Consider the following 17,467-nt stretch of genomic DNA (forward strand, 5'->3'; position numbering starts at 1 on the left):
ATAGATTTTTTGAAGCCGAGTTAACATGACAACCGAGTATGGTATGGTTAATAGACCGGATAGTCGAGTTGTCATCCACTAATCGGAATTCGACTAGGACATCAGACCTATTAATCAAATCCGTTTAGGATATCCGAGTAAGCAAGATGGAGTCGATTTCCCCTAAAGTCGAGAATGGTCCAATTAGTATAAGTCGGATCTGATGACAAGGTCAGGATGCCATTTGAAGAGTCATAAGAAACGGTTACATGGTGATACATTATGATAGAGAGTTATAATTAGTGAAGAGACGGACGTTACATGACAATTATAAGGGCGGCGAACGTTATTGATAAATAAATTTATGAAGGAGATGAAGAGTCGAGAAAAATGGGGAGAGAAGGAGATGTGGACCTATAAATAGGAGGATGTTTGGAGGGTAAATGATAAGTAAAAAAATGAGACAAACACACATAACAGACACCCTAACCATTCATTTTAGGCTCTTATTGACTTAGAACAAGGAAGTCAACCTTTTTATGTTTTTTAGCAAGAACATTTGGCGTCCACTATGGGGTCTCGATAAAATTTGCCCAGGCCACACAGAATCATCATAAAAAATGTTTATACTTTAGCTACACGATGTCGGGATCATCTCCTAGTCGAAGCGATCAATCCCTGCCACTAGATATGGCACAGTTGCTCATGGTGGTGGAAGCACTTCGTAAATAAAATGAAGTTTTGCAAGATAGTGTCCAAGTTTTGCAAACACAAAGTCTTCAAGAAAGGGATACAAAGGAGGAGCCTATGGACTCTCAACCTTTACCCAAAGTTATCCAAGAGGATCAGGCCCTAGAGAACTTCAACTCACCATCGTTAGTATCTTTCAATGGTAAAATTGATCCACTGAAGCATATTATTGTCATCAATAACCAAATGCAAATAGTATGGGCTTCTGACTCACTCAAATTTAAGAACATGGTTAGGACCAGGGAAGAAGGAGCTAGGCATAAGAAAGAATATTTTAAATCAGGACACAGAGATCGGCCAATAGCAAGACCATCCTGGCTACCGTTTGAAAAAGAGCAGGAGTACACGCAACTAAATATTAGACATGAAGATATCATAAAAGAAGTTCATGATCTCAAGTTACTTCCCCTACCCGGACAACCAAAAGGGATTTATGCGGTGATGAGGAAAGATGGAAATGCATGGTGCGCCTATCATCAAATCCGAGGACACCGTACAGAAAATTATCATCAACTAAAAAAAGAAATTGATGCCTTAATTCAAAGAGGTTGGTTGTCGTCCTATGTTAAGGACGTCGGAGGACAGTCACGAAAAGAAGTCATTCGCGAGAGGACTCTAGCTCAGACAACCCTATGCATAAAAAGGGGAAGATTGTAGATGAAGTACACATGACTCATCACGCGTAAAACACTTTTGCTCGAGGATTTGCAGGAGGAGGAGAAACCAACTCGACTAAAAAAAATATGCTCGGATGATGCACATCAGGAAGGAGTCTCCCTCAGAAGAGAAAGATAATCAGACGATAATTACCTTCTCAAAAAAGGATGTCGAAGAAGTGTTGCCTCACGAAGATGACCTGATGGTGATCAAAGTGCAAATCCAAAACTTGGACGTGAAGCATGCTTTAATCCACATGGGAAGCTCCGTGGATGTTCTGTACTGGGATGCATTCAAGAGAATAAACTTTGATATCACCGAGTTATTTCCCTTTAAAGTTTCGTTGGTCGGATTCTCGGGAGAACCAACGCAAGTGCTAGGACACTTGCCTATGATGACTACTTTTGGTAATGGGGAAAACGCAGAGTGTTTTGGTGAAGTACTTAATTATCAATGTTGTATCTCCCTATAATGTTATTATAGACAAACCTTCCTTTAATGCTCTGGAGGCAGCGCTGTCCATTCTGTATCTCACACTAAAATACCCTCTGAAAGATGGCCGAGTAGGAATAATAAAAGAGGATCAAGAGATAACAAAGAAATGTTATGAAGATTCTTAAGAAGATAAGTCATGTTGATTAGTCAGTCAAAGAAGTTCAGGTAAATGTGAACTTAGTTGACATCAACCCAAGGGAAGATCTGGTAGAGGATGGTCTTACACCTATTTAGGATGTAAAGACAATATAAGTTGGTGCTCAATCATCGTAAATAACTCAGATCGAATCTAATCTATCCCTTGAAGAAGAAGACGGGGTTGTTAGAATTTTAAGGCAAAACGTGGATCTGTTCGCATGGAAGCCATCTGATATGCCAGATATTGATCCCAAGTTGTTTGTCACCACTTAACGCTAGATCTCGCTATCAAACCAATAGCATAGAGAAAGAGGAAGGAAGGCGGAGAAAAGAGAAGAATTGTAGAAGATGAAGTCAGAAAGCTTATGAAGGTTGGCTTCATTAAGGAGATAAGATAACCTACTTGGTTAGCTAACATAGTTATGGTGAAGAAGAAGTCAGGAAAATGGCGAATATGTGTAGACTTCCCTGACTTGAATAAATCATGTCCAAAAGATCCGTACCCGCTTCCTCACATTGATCGGCTCATTAATGGGGCTTCCGGTTTTCGTCTTCTTAGTTTTTTAGATGCCTACTAGGGATATAACCATATTCTAATGAATATGTTAGATTCCCCTAAAATGGCATTTATGACTAGCATGAACAATTACTATTACGAGGTGATTCCCTTCGGTCTAAAAAACGCAAGGGCTACCTACTAGAGACTGATGGACATGGTGTCCGACTTCCAGATAGGACGGAACCTGGAGGTGTATGTGGATGATATGGTAGTAAAAACCCTAGAAGATCAGAAGCATGTTAAGGACTTAGACGAAACATTCACATCAATCTGAGGATATAATATGAGGTTGAACCTAGACAAATGTACGTTTGGAGTACAAGCTGGCAAGTTCTTGGGATTTATGCTAACCAAGTGAGGTATAGAAGTAAACCCGGACAAATGCCAAGCAATCATTAACATGACGAGTCCGTCGGCACCGAAAGAGGTACAACAATTAACAGTGCATTTGGCCGCCTTATCTCATTTTTCATCTTGTGCAGGGGATAAGTCGATCCATTTCTTTGTTACGGTGAGAAAATCAATGAAATTTCAGTGGACGGAGAAATGTGAATAGGATTTTAAAGAGGTAAAATGTTTCTTATACGCACCCCCGATCATGGTACGACCTAGAGAGAATCAACTACTTATCCTATACTTAGCAGTATCAGACAAAGCTATGAGTTCGGTATTAGTTCAGGAGATCGAGAAGGGAGAAAAACCAGTATACTTTGTTAGTAAGATGCTGAAAAAGGCAGAATTACGTTACTAGAAGATTGAATGTCTTGCGTTGGCAGTGGTGATCACAATACGAAAGTTGAGGTACTATTTTCAAGAACATCACATTGTCTTCAGGACTAATTTCCTATTAAACAAGTATTGAAAAACCCGAATTTGGCAGAGAGAATGGTTGCTTGGGCGATAGAGCTGTTAGAATATGATATAAAATGTATGCCTCGAAGTTGCATTAAGTCTCAAATCCTCGCTGATTTCTTGAATGAATTAAGTGCTCCGGTTTTAGAAGAGTCATTGTGCAAATGGATTTTGTATGTTGATGGGTCTTATAATCTCAAAGGAAGCGGAGTCGAAATAGTGCTTGAAGGACCAGGAGACCTAATGCTTGAATATTCTTTGTGTTTTAATTTTTAGGCTAGCAAAAACTAGGCAGAATGCAAAGCTTTAATTGCAGGAATGAAGTTGGCGAAAGTGATCAGAGTGACACATTTACTCGTCCAAACTGACTCCTAGTTGATCGTCAGTCAAGTCAATGGAGAATTTCAGAAAAATGATCTATCATTGATCAAATATCTATAAAAAGCTATCAAGATGTCCCAAACATTCGAATAGTTCGAGATAAATCACATTCCTATGGGAAAAGATACTAGAGCCGACCTCTTGGCACCGCTAGAAAGTACCAAAGGCACTGGGTTAAACAAAACAGTAATCCAAGAAACCCTAGAAACACCAAGTACCGAGGTAGAGGAGGTCATGAAACTGAATGAGGCTAGGGGTTAGATGGCGCCTATCAATCAGTATTTAATTCAAAATGAACTACCTGAAGAAGAAATGGAAGCCATGCGTATTAGAAGGATATCCATGAGGTACCTTATTATGGTCGATCACCTATATAAAATGGGTAGAGAGACTCCGTTGCTAAGGTGCATCTTGGAGGAAGACTAGGTATTTGTCATGAAGGAGGTTCTTGAAGGAGTTTGTGGCAGTCACATCGGAGGAAGAGCATTATCAGGAAAGATATTGAGAGCTAGATATTACTGGCCAAACATGTTGCAGGATTGTGCGAAATTTGTAAGTCGGTGTGAAAAGTGTCAGATGTTGGCTCCTTTTATTCATTCTCCCGCAGAAGTGTTGCATTCAATGTTTTCACTGTGGCTATTTTATCAATGGGGGCAAATATCTTAGGTCCATTCCCTATGGCATATGGATAACTAAAATTCTTAATAGTGGATGTAGATTACTTCACTAAATGGATGGAGGCATAAGCCATAGCACGAATCACAATGGAAAGGGTACGCCAATTCTACTGGTGAAACATCATATACCATTTTGGTCTGTCTAGAGTTATTGTATCTAATAATGGCGCTCAATTCGCAGCACCTTGATTGTTGAATTTTGCAAAGACTTGGGAATACAATACCGATTCATTTCGGTAGAGCATCCTCAAGCCAATGGTCAAGCAGAAGCAGCAAACAAAATCATTTTGTCGGGGATGAAGAATAGCTGGACAAAGTCAAAGGATTATGGGCCGAGTACCTACATGCAATTTTGTGGTCTTACCACACTATGCCGTATTCAACTACTTGGGAGACTCCTTTCATGATGGTTTATGGTGCCTTATACAATGATACCCGGTTGAGGTCAATACACCGGCATGGGACGTCTAGCTTTTGATGAAAGCATCAACTCAGAAGGGTTGAATGTTTTTGCGGACTTGTTGGATGAAGTCAGGGAAACGACTCACATCTTAGAATTTACGGCTAAACAAAGAATTGCTCAGATGTTCAATATCAAAGTGAGGCAGATGGGATTTTACAAGGGCGGCTTAGTGGTAAAAAAGGTGATTTATCCCATGAAAATAGGTAAATTGGCTCCAAATTGGGAATGACCCTACCATGTTTGTCAGAGGATAAATAAATGGGCTTATAAATTAGAAAGTTTAGAAGGTATCGAAATACCCAGAACATGGAATGTAACTAGTCTTAAGATTTATCTCAGTTAGACTGTGTAATGAATATATTGAATAAAAATTATGGGGATGCACTCTTTTCCTTGCAAGGGAAAGGGTTTTTAAAGAGGCACCCATAGTTAAAACAAATGTCTTTATAAAAGCAAAACCTAGGACATGATCCAGGAAGAAGTCCAAGCGAAATTGAAGCCTTTAGCATAATCGGCTTCGCCCGGGTAACATTTAATAAAACATATGGCCTAACTGAAGTCTAAGCGAAATTGAAGTCTCTAGCATAATCGACTTCGGTCAGGTAACGTTTAATAAAACCTCTGGCCTTACTGAAGTCCAAGCAAAATTGAAGCTTCTAGCATAATCAACTTCGTTCGGATAACGTTTAATAAGACCTCTGGCCTAACTGAAGTCCAAGCGAAATTGAAGCCTCTGGTATAATTGGCTTCAGACGAGTAAGTTTAATAAAACCTCTGGCCTAACTGAAGTCCAAGCAAATTTGAAGCCTCTGACATAATCGGCTTCAATCGAGTAACGTTTAATAAAACCTATGGACTAACTGAAGTCCAAGCAAAATTGAAGCCTCTGGCATAATCGGCTTTGGTTGGGCAATGTTTAATAAAACCTTTGTCCTAACTGAAGTCCAAACGAAATTGAAGTCTCTGGCATAATCGGCTTTGGTCGGGTAACATTTAATAAAACCTCTAGCCTAACTGAAGTCCAAGCAAAATTGAAGCCTTTAGCATAATCGGCTTCGGCCGGGTAACGTTTAATAAAACTATGGCCTAACTGAAGTCCAAGTGAAATTGAAGCCTCTGGCATAATCAGATTCGGCCGGGTAATGTTTAATAAAACCTCTAGCCTAACTAAAGTCCAAGCAAAATTAAAGCCTCTGGTATAATCGGCTTCGGCCAGGTAACGTTTAATAAAACCTCTGGCCTAACTAAAGTCCAAGCGATATTGAAGCTTCTGCCATAATCGACTTCGGTCGGGTAACGTTTAATAAAACCTATGGCCTAACTGAAGTCCAAGCGGAATTGAAGTCTCTGGCATAATCGGCTTCGACTGGGTAACATTTAATAAAACCTCTGGCCTAATTGAAGTCCAAGCGAAATTAAAGTCTCTGGCATAATCGGCTTCAGTCGGGTAATGTTTAATAAAACCTCTGGCCTAAGAAAAGTCCAAGTAAATTGGGGCTTCTCACATATCGGCTGCGACCGCGTAATGTTTAATGAGATCCTTTATTCTTCATTTAAAACGTCAAATCCATAGGGCTTTGAACATAGTGTAAAACTAGCACACCTATGAATTCAAACGGTGTGATCGATTTATCACCGGTAAAGCATCCAACTTATCTTAATCTCCCAGACTAGGTGGTCAAGATAAGATAATTACGCCGACCTAAAAGTTCGGCCATAAATCTATAACTCAAATAATAGTAAGTGAAATCAAAGGGAAAGCGCAGATAAGCAAAGAAATAATTTCATCATAAAACCTTTAGAAGGCTTAATTGTTTAGTAGGAAAGAAAAATATTGTTCAAAAGGTACAAGGTGCACATCACCATTGATGGCAAACAAAAAACTTAAAGTAAATTCAAATTTCATGCTCATTCTCTTGAGCTACTGATTTCGGACGATCGTCTGTCACGCCCCTCGAGTTTTCTGCTTCATGCGAAGCCCCATCCATGTCGATTAGTTGGTTGTTCATCACAGTTTTAAAGAAATCCATCTTCGACGCATCCAAATTTAGTTAGGGGTCTGATATGATGAAAGTTACTTTAGTAATGTTCAAATTCTTTTGTTTAAGGGCTCGGGTCTGAATGTCCGTAAGGTTACTCTTGGAAGCAGATTGATCTCCACGCCTAGCTCTAGCCTCGGCCATCAACTTCTTCTGTTCAGAGAGTTTGAGGTTTATCATGTCTGCTAAAATAAAAAGTCAGGATCAGTAAGAAGGGTGATTAATAACATCATACAGTTGTACCCCAAAATTTACCCTCTTCTTTTTAACCCTAATTGGCTTATGTCTCATTACCATACATACTCATGCATATCATTGGTTATATGGTTATGGGATCAAGGTATCTTGTTGTTTTTTTTCCAAGCAAGAAAGAAGAAGGACGAGTATTCAAGTCAATGAGGAGGAGGTGTTCTCAATATCTTAATTCACTCAAGCCACAAGGTTTCCATATGTCTCAAGAAGTTTCAACAAGTTCAGTATATCCTCAGATGATTGAGATTGGCAAGGGATTTGAAGATGATCATCAGTCTCCTATCATTTGGCTATTAACTAAGGTTTTGGTCAAAGTCAGTTTATGACTGACTTTTTGAGAAAAACTTGTTTCCATGGTCCTATATATGTCTCAAAGCATTCATGAGTGAAGTATTGGTCATTGGATGTAATCAGAAGAAGCTCAATTGATCAAGAGGGAAGAGGAATTAACTGTGTAAAACAAAAATCAAGTGTGCAACCAAAAAGTCAACGCTTGACTTTTTAAGGTCAAACTTGGGTCTCGTAAGTCAAATATGGCCAATGGTTAAGATTTGTACAAGTGGAATCACAAGAATCAAGAAAATCAAGAGATTTTCCAAAATTACCTAATTTGGGAATTAAGGTTTTTAAGAACTTACTATTTTTGGCAAGTTTTGTATTAATAGTCAGCTGTCTTCATGACCAATTTTACCTATAACCAAGGTTTAAAATCAAATGGGCCTTAACATGAAAGTTGTTCTCTTTTCTTCAATATTTAAGGAGATACCAAGTTTGTAGCATTTTGAGCTTCATGGTTCAAGTTATGATCATTGGAAGGTTGGTGTTTCAAAGTCATTAAGAGCTCAACACTTAGAATTTTTTTTAAGTGTTTCAAGTTAGAATTTTTAAGAAAGTTCATGGAAATTTTAAGGAGTGTTAGAGGCTTCATTTCAATTTGCTTTGAACATGAAAAATGTCCATTGGTCCTTCCTCTTTCAATTGGTATCAAGTTTGTGAGTTTTGATTGAGCAGACATCAAGTTGTATTCGTGCCAAGTAGGTTGCATGGCCATGTTTAAACTTGAGGTGAAAACATGCATTAACCAAGTTTTGCAATTTTTTTGCTCTAAATGACCAAGAATGTTGCATTTCCACCACACATATCATTCTGATCTTTCCTCAAATGGCCCAAACAAAGCAATTTCCATGCACACTCATGTCCCCATATTTGGCAAAGAAGGGAGGAATGTTTCAAGGGTGCAAAATGCTAATTCTGCCCTCTCTCATGTGGTAGCTTACACTGATGTTTTCCACCTTATTTCTCATGGCCAAAACACACCAAGCATGCCATGAAAACACCATGAAACATAACTTTGCACTTGATTTTTCATTTTGCACACAAACTTCCAAACACGCCCTTAACGGATTTCCAACCTTTGGCAACATTACATCTCATTCCTCACACTCCACATAAGACCTTCATGGTCCGATTTCACACACACACACACACACACACACACCACTGAGGAGAGAGAATTTGAATCTGCATTATTGGAGCTTGCAAGCATTTTTCTCCATTTGAAGCTCTTCCCCTTTCATTTCTCCTGCTCCCTTACACTCATTTGAAGTCTACAAAGCATTTTTGGTGGGGTTTCTGAAGCTCAAACAAGCACAAGAGGTAGTGGACCTTCTCCACTAGGTAAGCCTCTCATCTCTTCATCTTCACCATTCTGGATCTACACATGCCATGAATAGGCTGCATATATTATATATATAGTTGGTTTAACATGATAGTTATGTTTGATTGTTTGGATGCTATTTAACATGATAGTTGTAGATATAGTGTGTTTTGTTTGAATTTCGTGCTAAATTTCTCCATGATTAATCCATCCTTTTGAGTTTTGCTTGACATGGTTGTGTTCTACTCCATGAGATATGCATTTTTGCTTTTGATTTTGTTTAATTTCATGGACCGTGGATGAAATTATGCATGTGTTAAGTTGCTAGGTAGAGATTGCATGAAGCTAGGGTTAGTGTCGTGTGTGCCTTTGAACCGAGGTTGAAGATGATGCATGGTGTGTTGTGATTGGTTGGCTTTTATTTTTGTCTTTGGTGACTTAAATGAATGTGACCGATTGATATATGTTCACATGTTTATTTTGTTTCATTTAAATGTCACACCTCTTAAAACCTGAATAATTGGAGTTGGGTCTTAGGCTTTGCAATTTCACTTTTCCCACCCCCAGTCATTTGGCCCATGTGCGTGTTTAAACCATAGTCTGGTTATTTCCCATTTTCTCCTGCACCCCCATTTTCCATTTAGCTTCATTTTATTTCTTTTATTTTAGTTTTCTATTCTGATTTTATTTTAATATTTCCAATGATCCAAAAATTCTCCAGAAACTCATGAATATATTTTAGGGTGTTATTTAATTTTCTATACTTTTTATTTTATTTTCCTAATTTTTTTATTATTTTATTTTAATTATATCATAAAATATGTTTGGTTTGACCTGGTTTTTGATTTAGGGTTTGATTTTTGATTCTTCCCTTTGACTTTTAACCCCAATTTTAGTACATATTTAGGCAAATATATGCAGGAAATTTGGGTTTTATTTTGTTGGTTTAATCATTCATTTTGGTCCATTTTTATACTTAATGCTTAACTTGTATGATCATTGATGGATTGTAGTACTTGATGATTAACACCATTTTAAACCTGTTCTTGAGCCAAACTTTTGGGCATTTTTAGGCACATATGTACTTAGGGTTTGAGTGTGTATTTAAGGTATTTTGATGTCAAATTGATGCATGTATATTGTGTTTTTATGAGCCTTGATTGCATGCTTATTTGTTGAGATACTTGTGGATAATTGTTGGTTGTTTAAGTTGCTTCTTAACCGCTCCCTTAGGCACATGTTAGGATACTTATGAGTTGCTGACTTTATGTTGCTTTGTTGATTTTCCACCTATTTTTGGAGTCTCTTAAACACTTCTCTTGTGTGATACAATGCATGCCTATTTGATTGGCCTTTGTTTGCTTGTTTAGAGAATGCACTTGTGCAACCATTTAGGGTTTTTTATTCTATCTTATTCTTAATTAAGAAATAATGAGGTAGATCCCCTTTACTCGTTTTTATAGGTCATCCCATGCCTTCTTGTTTGTGTACACAATTGAGTGCCACTTCTAATGTTTGCTTGCTCACTTTGTGATCTTTCTTTAAGCATGAGCCATGACTTCTTAATGTTTGGTTGGCTTACATGATTAATATAGCATATCATTTGCTTCTGACTTGTGGGTTTTTATACCTAATTTCCATGTTCCATCCTTACTTTTGCTTAACATGATGTTTGTTTTCATTTAGAGGCATGTTTAGGTTTCACCGTGTTTACCTCTTGCTCTCATATTTGAGTTTGGTTTTGATATGATACTTTGGTGATGATTATAGGTCTTTCATATGTTTATGCTATGCCTAATCCATTGACCTCTCTTATTTGTGTGCCTTGTGCTCGTCTTTCCTTGTTAGGAATAGTTGACTTTTCCTATTGACTTGAATGAATGATTGTTTACTTGAATGCTTATGCCTTTGAATCTAATTCTTGTTTGAACTCTTGATATTCCATGGAGACATGTTTAAATTGATTATATTGTTCATGTTTATATCTTCTTTACTCACCATGTCCCTTCTCTTTTGTCTTTGCTTGTTAGCACCTAGATTGGATGACTAGTTTCCAATTAGGGTTGGTTGTAACCTTATCTTTGTGCATGTTTCTGAGACTTCTTTTCCAAACATGATTGATTGATGATAATGAGTTTATTTTTCCTTAGTTGCTGACTTGTATGTCATCTCATCTTCTTCACTTCAATCCACCTTCTTATACCATGCTAAGTTAAGCATTTTACACTTGTAGCCTTGCATGCTAGCTTGTTTAAGTGTTTGCTTTCTTTTGGGCTTTCTAAATGCCAAAACTTCTTGTGCATGACCCTTAGGAATTTGATTACCATGTATAAAGGTTTACTTTAATGATAAGTTGCTGCCCCATGAATGTTTGATAACATGTTTCTTTGGTTGGTTAACCCTTGTATGTGTGTTTTGCTTCCTTACTTGTTTAAGTAGGATAATTCTTAGGTTATGAGATATTCATCTCTTGTATTCCTTATGATTTGGTGTATGAGTGTTCAATTAACATCTTTCCTTCTACCTTGTTGCTTGCTTGGGTTTTCACCTAATTGCATGTGTTTTTTTATCTCTGATGTCGGCTTGTTTAAGTAGGTATTGCTTTAGGTATCTTGTTTAAGTGCATATGTGTGAGTAAGTGTTCACTTCTCATTTGATGTGTGATTGTTTAATTTCAATCTCTTCTCTTATTTTTCCTTGATGACATGAATGCTACTTCTTTAAGTTCTCTTTGTGTTATCTATAGTTTTGGTTTGTTACTTACCTAGGTGTTTACCTAATTACATGTTCATGTGATGTTTGCTTACTTTCATTACCTTGTTTGGAGTGTTTGATTGGATGCTCCCCATAGGATCCTTTAGTTCTTTCTTGGTCAAGATTGAACTAAGTAGACTCTAGGATAGGTATTCATACATGACAACATTAGGTAGATTTTCCTTTTATCCTAACTTTAGGTCCACTTTGCATGACAACAAATAGGATTGAAATTACCTTTTTTTATTATTTTTGTTCTCTTTTGTGTTCATTCTAAAACGAAAACCTTTTTCTTAATCAAATTCCAAAACACTCTAATACTATTGAAACTCTTTCACAATTAAGAGAGAAATACACAAATACCTCCACCTTCTGAGGGCCCATCTCATGTATCCTTTCAACAAAAACACTCAACAAATCAAAACTCCTTTGCCACTTGGCTTTCTTATGAAAATTTTCAATAAGGGTTGTTACCCATAAAAAACACCAACACACCAAAGTTTTTGAGAAGAACTACGGTGCTCTTATTCTTTTTGATACGTAGGCATTGGGTTGCAAAACCTAAGCGGGTGCAATAATAAAAAATCTTTTCTTTTTATCTGTTAATAATTTATTCTCATGAATTCCCTTTGCAACCTAGCTTTATACTTGACACACCCTTTGATTAGAATAACAAGAGTGGATCCTGTAGAATACTACAGACGTGAGGGGTGCTAATACCTTCCCCTTGCATAATCGACTCCCTTACCCTTCTCTTGGTTGCGAGACCATTAGATTCATCCATTTGTAGGTTTACTCAGTGTTTCCTTTCCCTCTCTTGGGATAAATAATATTGGTGGCGACTTTGTTTTCGTGTGCACGTTTCTCCGAGATGCGACAGCTGGCGACTCTGCTGGGGATCCTCTTAGAAAGTCAGTCCTACCTCTTGTTTGCTTGCTTTTTGTTGAGTGTTGTTTGTCTATTGCTATGTTGCTATTACTCGTTGCATGCATTTGCATATGGATTATTGGTTTCATTATGATGTGCTACTGTTGTGCTGTTGTTTCTTTGATGGGTGGGTGTTATATTGAGGTAAAAGGCCCACTACCTAGGCTAGTGTACACATAGGATTAGAGTGGATACTCATGTCAACTATCGTGGCCCTTGATACATATGAGGAGGCATGAAATACCACACCTAGATGAAGTTTTCTTGAGAATGCTTTTGTCCTGCACCCCTCGTGCATAAGACAAAGTGTTGTTCATAGAGGACTCACGACTCTCGTGGCTATTAGGAACCTTTGTTCATTCCAAGACTAAAACCTACCTGTGAGTTGGGGTGAGGTTTACAGGAAAACAAGCCTTCATCATACCTGGTTTTCTCAGAATCAGAAATGACGTCAAACCTTTGATCCTGTCACATTTGACTCAGATATGTTTGCAGCACAAGAGTTGCTCAGTTTCTATGGAAACCTTGATCCCATTGCATTCATAATAATTTGTTGACATCATTTTGACATGCATGTTCTTTTATTTCCAGGTTTTCTAGTCTTTGAATCATGTTGTTAAGCTGCCTTCGAAGATGAACACTACTAAGAAGGTCAATTATAAATACAACATCATCTACAAGTTCCCAAGCCCAGTTCTGGATGATATTCTCAAGCTAGCTAAGAGGTCTCCTCCTGACAATCTTGTTGTCTTCATAAAGGATTATGGAAGGATTTTGGGTTACCTGAAAGCTCCCATCAATGAATACCAGAGGGATGCCATTCATACCTTACTGCAGTTTTATGATCATACTTTGAAATGTTTCATGTTCCTGGATTATCTGCTAGCTCATACCTTGGAAGAATACTCCAGTATCTTGGACATTCCTGTCTTACACCAAGTTCCTTTTCATGCTTCCATGAAGAAACCTGATGCTGCTCAAGTTACTGCTGCTCTTTATTTGAGAGAATTTGTTGTGAAGGCTAACTTTAAGAAGAAGGGAAGTGTTTATGGTTATCATTTGAGTTTCCTGTTGAAAGAAGCTCGTGGTTGAAGGTGGGGAAAAACAAGAAAGGGATAGGGTTTGAATTGTTTTGACGGTAAATAAAAACTTTTGCAACACCACACACAAAAAAATAAAATCAGATAACATTAGAAATTATCCTGGTTCGCTTGAAAATCAAAGCTACTCCAGTCCACCCGACCAAGGTGATTTCTCCTTCAATAAGGACTCAATCCAATAATCTAGAAAGATTACAATAATCATCTAAGAGTTCAGTAATCTCTTTGCCCTCTCAAGTCTACATACTTCACAAGTCACTTGAGGAACCACAACAACTATAGAGAATTACAAGTGTGTGTTTAGTGCTTCTAGACAAGTAGTATGAACATAATTAAGAATAGATGATTAATGATCACACTATAAGCAACAACTCTTGTATGATTTATGATTTTTACAATAGCAAGTATTAAATATATTGTTCAAGGTGTATTATAGAATTCTTGTGTAATTGCTTCATATTTTGGTATGTGTAAGACCCCAATTTTGACCCTAAGATCCCTCATGCTACCTCATCATATGCATTAGCATTGGGATCATACCTTGGCATCCTCCTTACCCCTCACTCATTGGGTTTGCATTGGGAGAGATCACCAAGCACCATTTGATTGTATCATACTTTGTATTTTATCATTTTACTAACCCAAATACCAAAATATGTCTTTGCCTTTTATCTAACTCTTTTGTAGGAAGGGCACATGATCACTTTTGATCTATCAAGCTCATATCTAGGGTTTAAGACCCTCTTTGCCAAGAGCACAATCAAGGAATTATACACAATGGCTTTAGACATAATATATGAGTCCCCATGAGATTCATATGTTATTTTGATCATCAAATCATCAAAAATTTGGAATTGGTTTGCCTTGGAAACCCTAGTTCATCTAGGTATCTTGTGTAACTTCTTCACCAAGCTTATTCAACAAATGGTAAAATACTTCAAGGGATACTTAAAATTTAATCATTTTATGCATATATGATCTCCCATGAGTCCCAAAAGTCAAGAGAATTGCAAGCTAGCAAAATGGTTAATGGTGGTTGACTAGAGGAATTCATCTTATCAAAACTGGGGTCCCCTAGACCCTATCTCCTACATTTTTTATCATATAAAATTTTTGCAAGTTAAATGTTACTCTAAATTATATTCCAAACAACTTTCATGTTTAGGTCTAGAGCTAGTTTTGCTTGGAAAGTCATTTTTTATGAGATGAAACATTTCCCAAGGCCATAATTTGCTCAATTTTTATGAGATGAAACATTTCCAAGTTGCACAATCAAATTCAAGGTGTCTACTTCAACTTGGATGTTTGGAGGAAGAGATGATTCAACTTTTATGAGCATGTGATATGAGGATACATTATAGGTCATTTTGGACCAATACCATTGTACAAGTGATTTTCCTCAACTTCAAAAATGCATAACTCCTTCATCTTAAATCCAAATGAGGTCAAATTTGTGACCATTTTGAAGGACTTTGAAAGAGATACAACTTTTATGAAGAGACGTTTCTCATTTGAAGCTCACATAAAAAGTTAGCCAAGGTGGAATAAGTGAACATATGGCTTGACACTTAGAAAAGTTTTTGATATGTTAAAATTTCCAAACTTCCACCTCAAAATTCGTCATGATACAAGCTTCAAATGGAAACGTTTTCAACATAAGAGTTGTCCCTATTGATCTAAACTTTCCAAAAAGTCTAATTTCATCCATTTGTACAAGATTTGAAAGGTCTGCGCATGGCTTGAACATTGCATAATCATTTGGCAAGATCAAAACTTCAAACAACCTTACACAATTGCCTTGCATTCCAAGTTGCTTTCAGACTCATTCACACTTGAATATGGATCTAAGAGAGTGCCTTAATGGGCCTATACACGCCTATGCAATCATGCATCATCCATTGCCAAATTTGGAAATCCAATTCGAAGGTGCAAATAACATGAGCTACAACTATAAATAGAGGCATTTGGCATCAGAAATAGGGATCCCCTCACACCAGCTTTGCTTCAATACCCCAAACCCTTCCATTTGAAAGGAGAAACCTGAGAATTTTCTTTGAAAATTGAGTTTGAATCTCACTGTTTTGAGATTCAAAACTCTAGGGATCCAAAGCCTTTGGTTGATTCTAGTCTACTTCTGCAAGCTTCCTGAGTGAGATCAAGCAAGAATCAAAGCAAGAGCAATTGAATTCTGCACTGCATTGAAGGTATTTTCCAGAATTTTTCATCTCTTTAATTCTCACTCAATTCTCCATAATTCTCTTAGTTCCTTGGTTATCTGAAGTCCTACCAATGTAGGCAAGAAGATTGAGTTGCTTTGAGGTCAAATCGAAGCAACTCAGATCATGTACCTCAAATTTCAACTCCATGTGTCTCTCAATATACTTGGAGTTAGGATAAATTGAGGTCAGATTCGTGATCAGTGCCACTTTTACTTTAAAATCATATCCTTCTTTTTTATTTTAGTGATGGTGATGAGTGGACCAGCCCGCCGAGGCTCGCCTCAGAAGGTGACCAGAGTTTTACTCCAGTGGTGAGTTGGCATGGTCCAGAGCCACATGATCTTTTTGAATTAATCTAATCACGAGCGTTGGTTTTGAATACCTTGTTTGTGGCGCACTGACTCAAGTCCATGGTGGAACGCGCGTTTGAATCCACTTGATCTGCCACCTCAATTAATGAGGGAGATTAAGTGGTCCATATTTTTTCTGATTTTCTAATTTTCATTTTATTTGTTTTATTTTCATTAATTCCTCTTTCATTATCTGAATTAAAATTATTTTTTGGATCATTATTAATATTTTTCATGATTTAATTGATTTTGTGAATATTTTTAATTGTTTAAAAATACTTTTAAGTTTCCAAAAATTATGAAATTTTTTCTCCAAGGTCCTTTGACCTTGTTTGACCTATGGTATATCTCATGGCTATTTCTTTGGTGTTTTGATGAGGTTTTAGGAAATTGACCAACCATTATTTAATTTAATGCATATTTTAATTATTTTTAATTGTTTAAATGCCGAATAAATTGTGTAGAGCCATTTTAATTGACTTGTTGAGTTTGACTTGTGTTGTTGGGCCTTGGTCAAGGTTGATTTGACTTTGTTAAGTTAAAATCTTTGGATTTAGAGGATTGATGGAATGTACATTCCATCTCCCAAAATGAATGGATGATCTTAATTTGGTAAAAGTCATCCTTTGACCAATTTGTGTTTGATCCATCCCCCCTCCCTCTTCATCTCATTCCTATTCTTTATTCATTCATATCATGGACCTATGATATCTCTATATCCTAAGGCTAGTTGATTGCAAAATCAACATGAGTATGGACGAGATTAGGTCCACCATTTTGTATATTCTTTTTGTGTGGGGTATGTTTCATGAGCATAATCCAATATAATATGTCTCTAACATGCATTAACACCAAAATTCTATTGTCAGGCCTCAAATAGTTGTGACTTCTACATAAGTCCAATTACGATTGCTTAACATAACGCTAAATTTGTGACACAAATGGCATATCATTCTAGTAAGTGAGATTGTTAGTCTCCCCTCTTTCATGGGATTTTATGGAAACTTGGCATTTTTTCCTTCCTTTGGAAGATGTCTTGGTTCAAGGATCCAGGCTTATGATAAGTGGGTTGAGTGTTCTCCAAAGAATGACTTAAACAAAACAAAGCCAAAACAATACTAACTTCTAATCAACTAACAACTAACATTTAATTTCAAGTCATTTACTTTTATGCACTTTAATTTTTAAGCTTTATTCATTTGCCATTATTCATACCAT

The sequence above is a fragment of the Lathyrus oleraceus genome, chromosome 6, assembly GCF_024323335.1.
Source record: "Lathyrus oleraceus cultivar Zhongwan6 chromosome 6, CAAS_Psat_ZW6_1.0, whole genome shotgun sequence".
Lineage (NCBI taxonomy): Eukaryota > Viridiplantae > Streptophyta > Magnoliopsida > Fabales > Fabaceae > Lathyrus > Lathyrus oleraceus.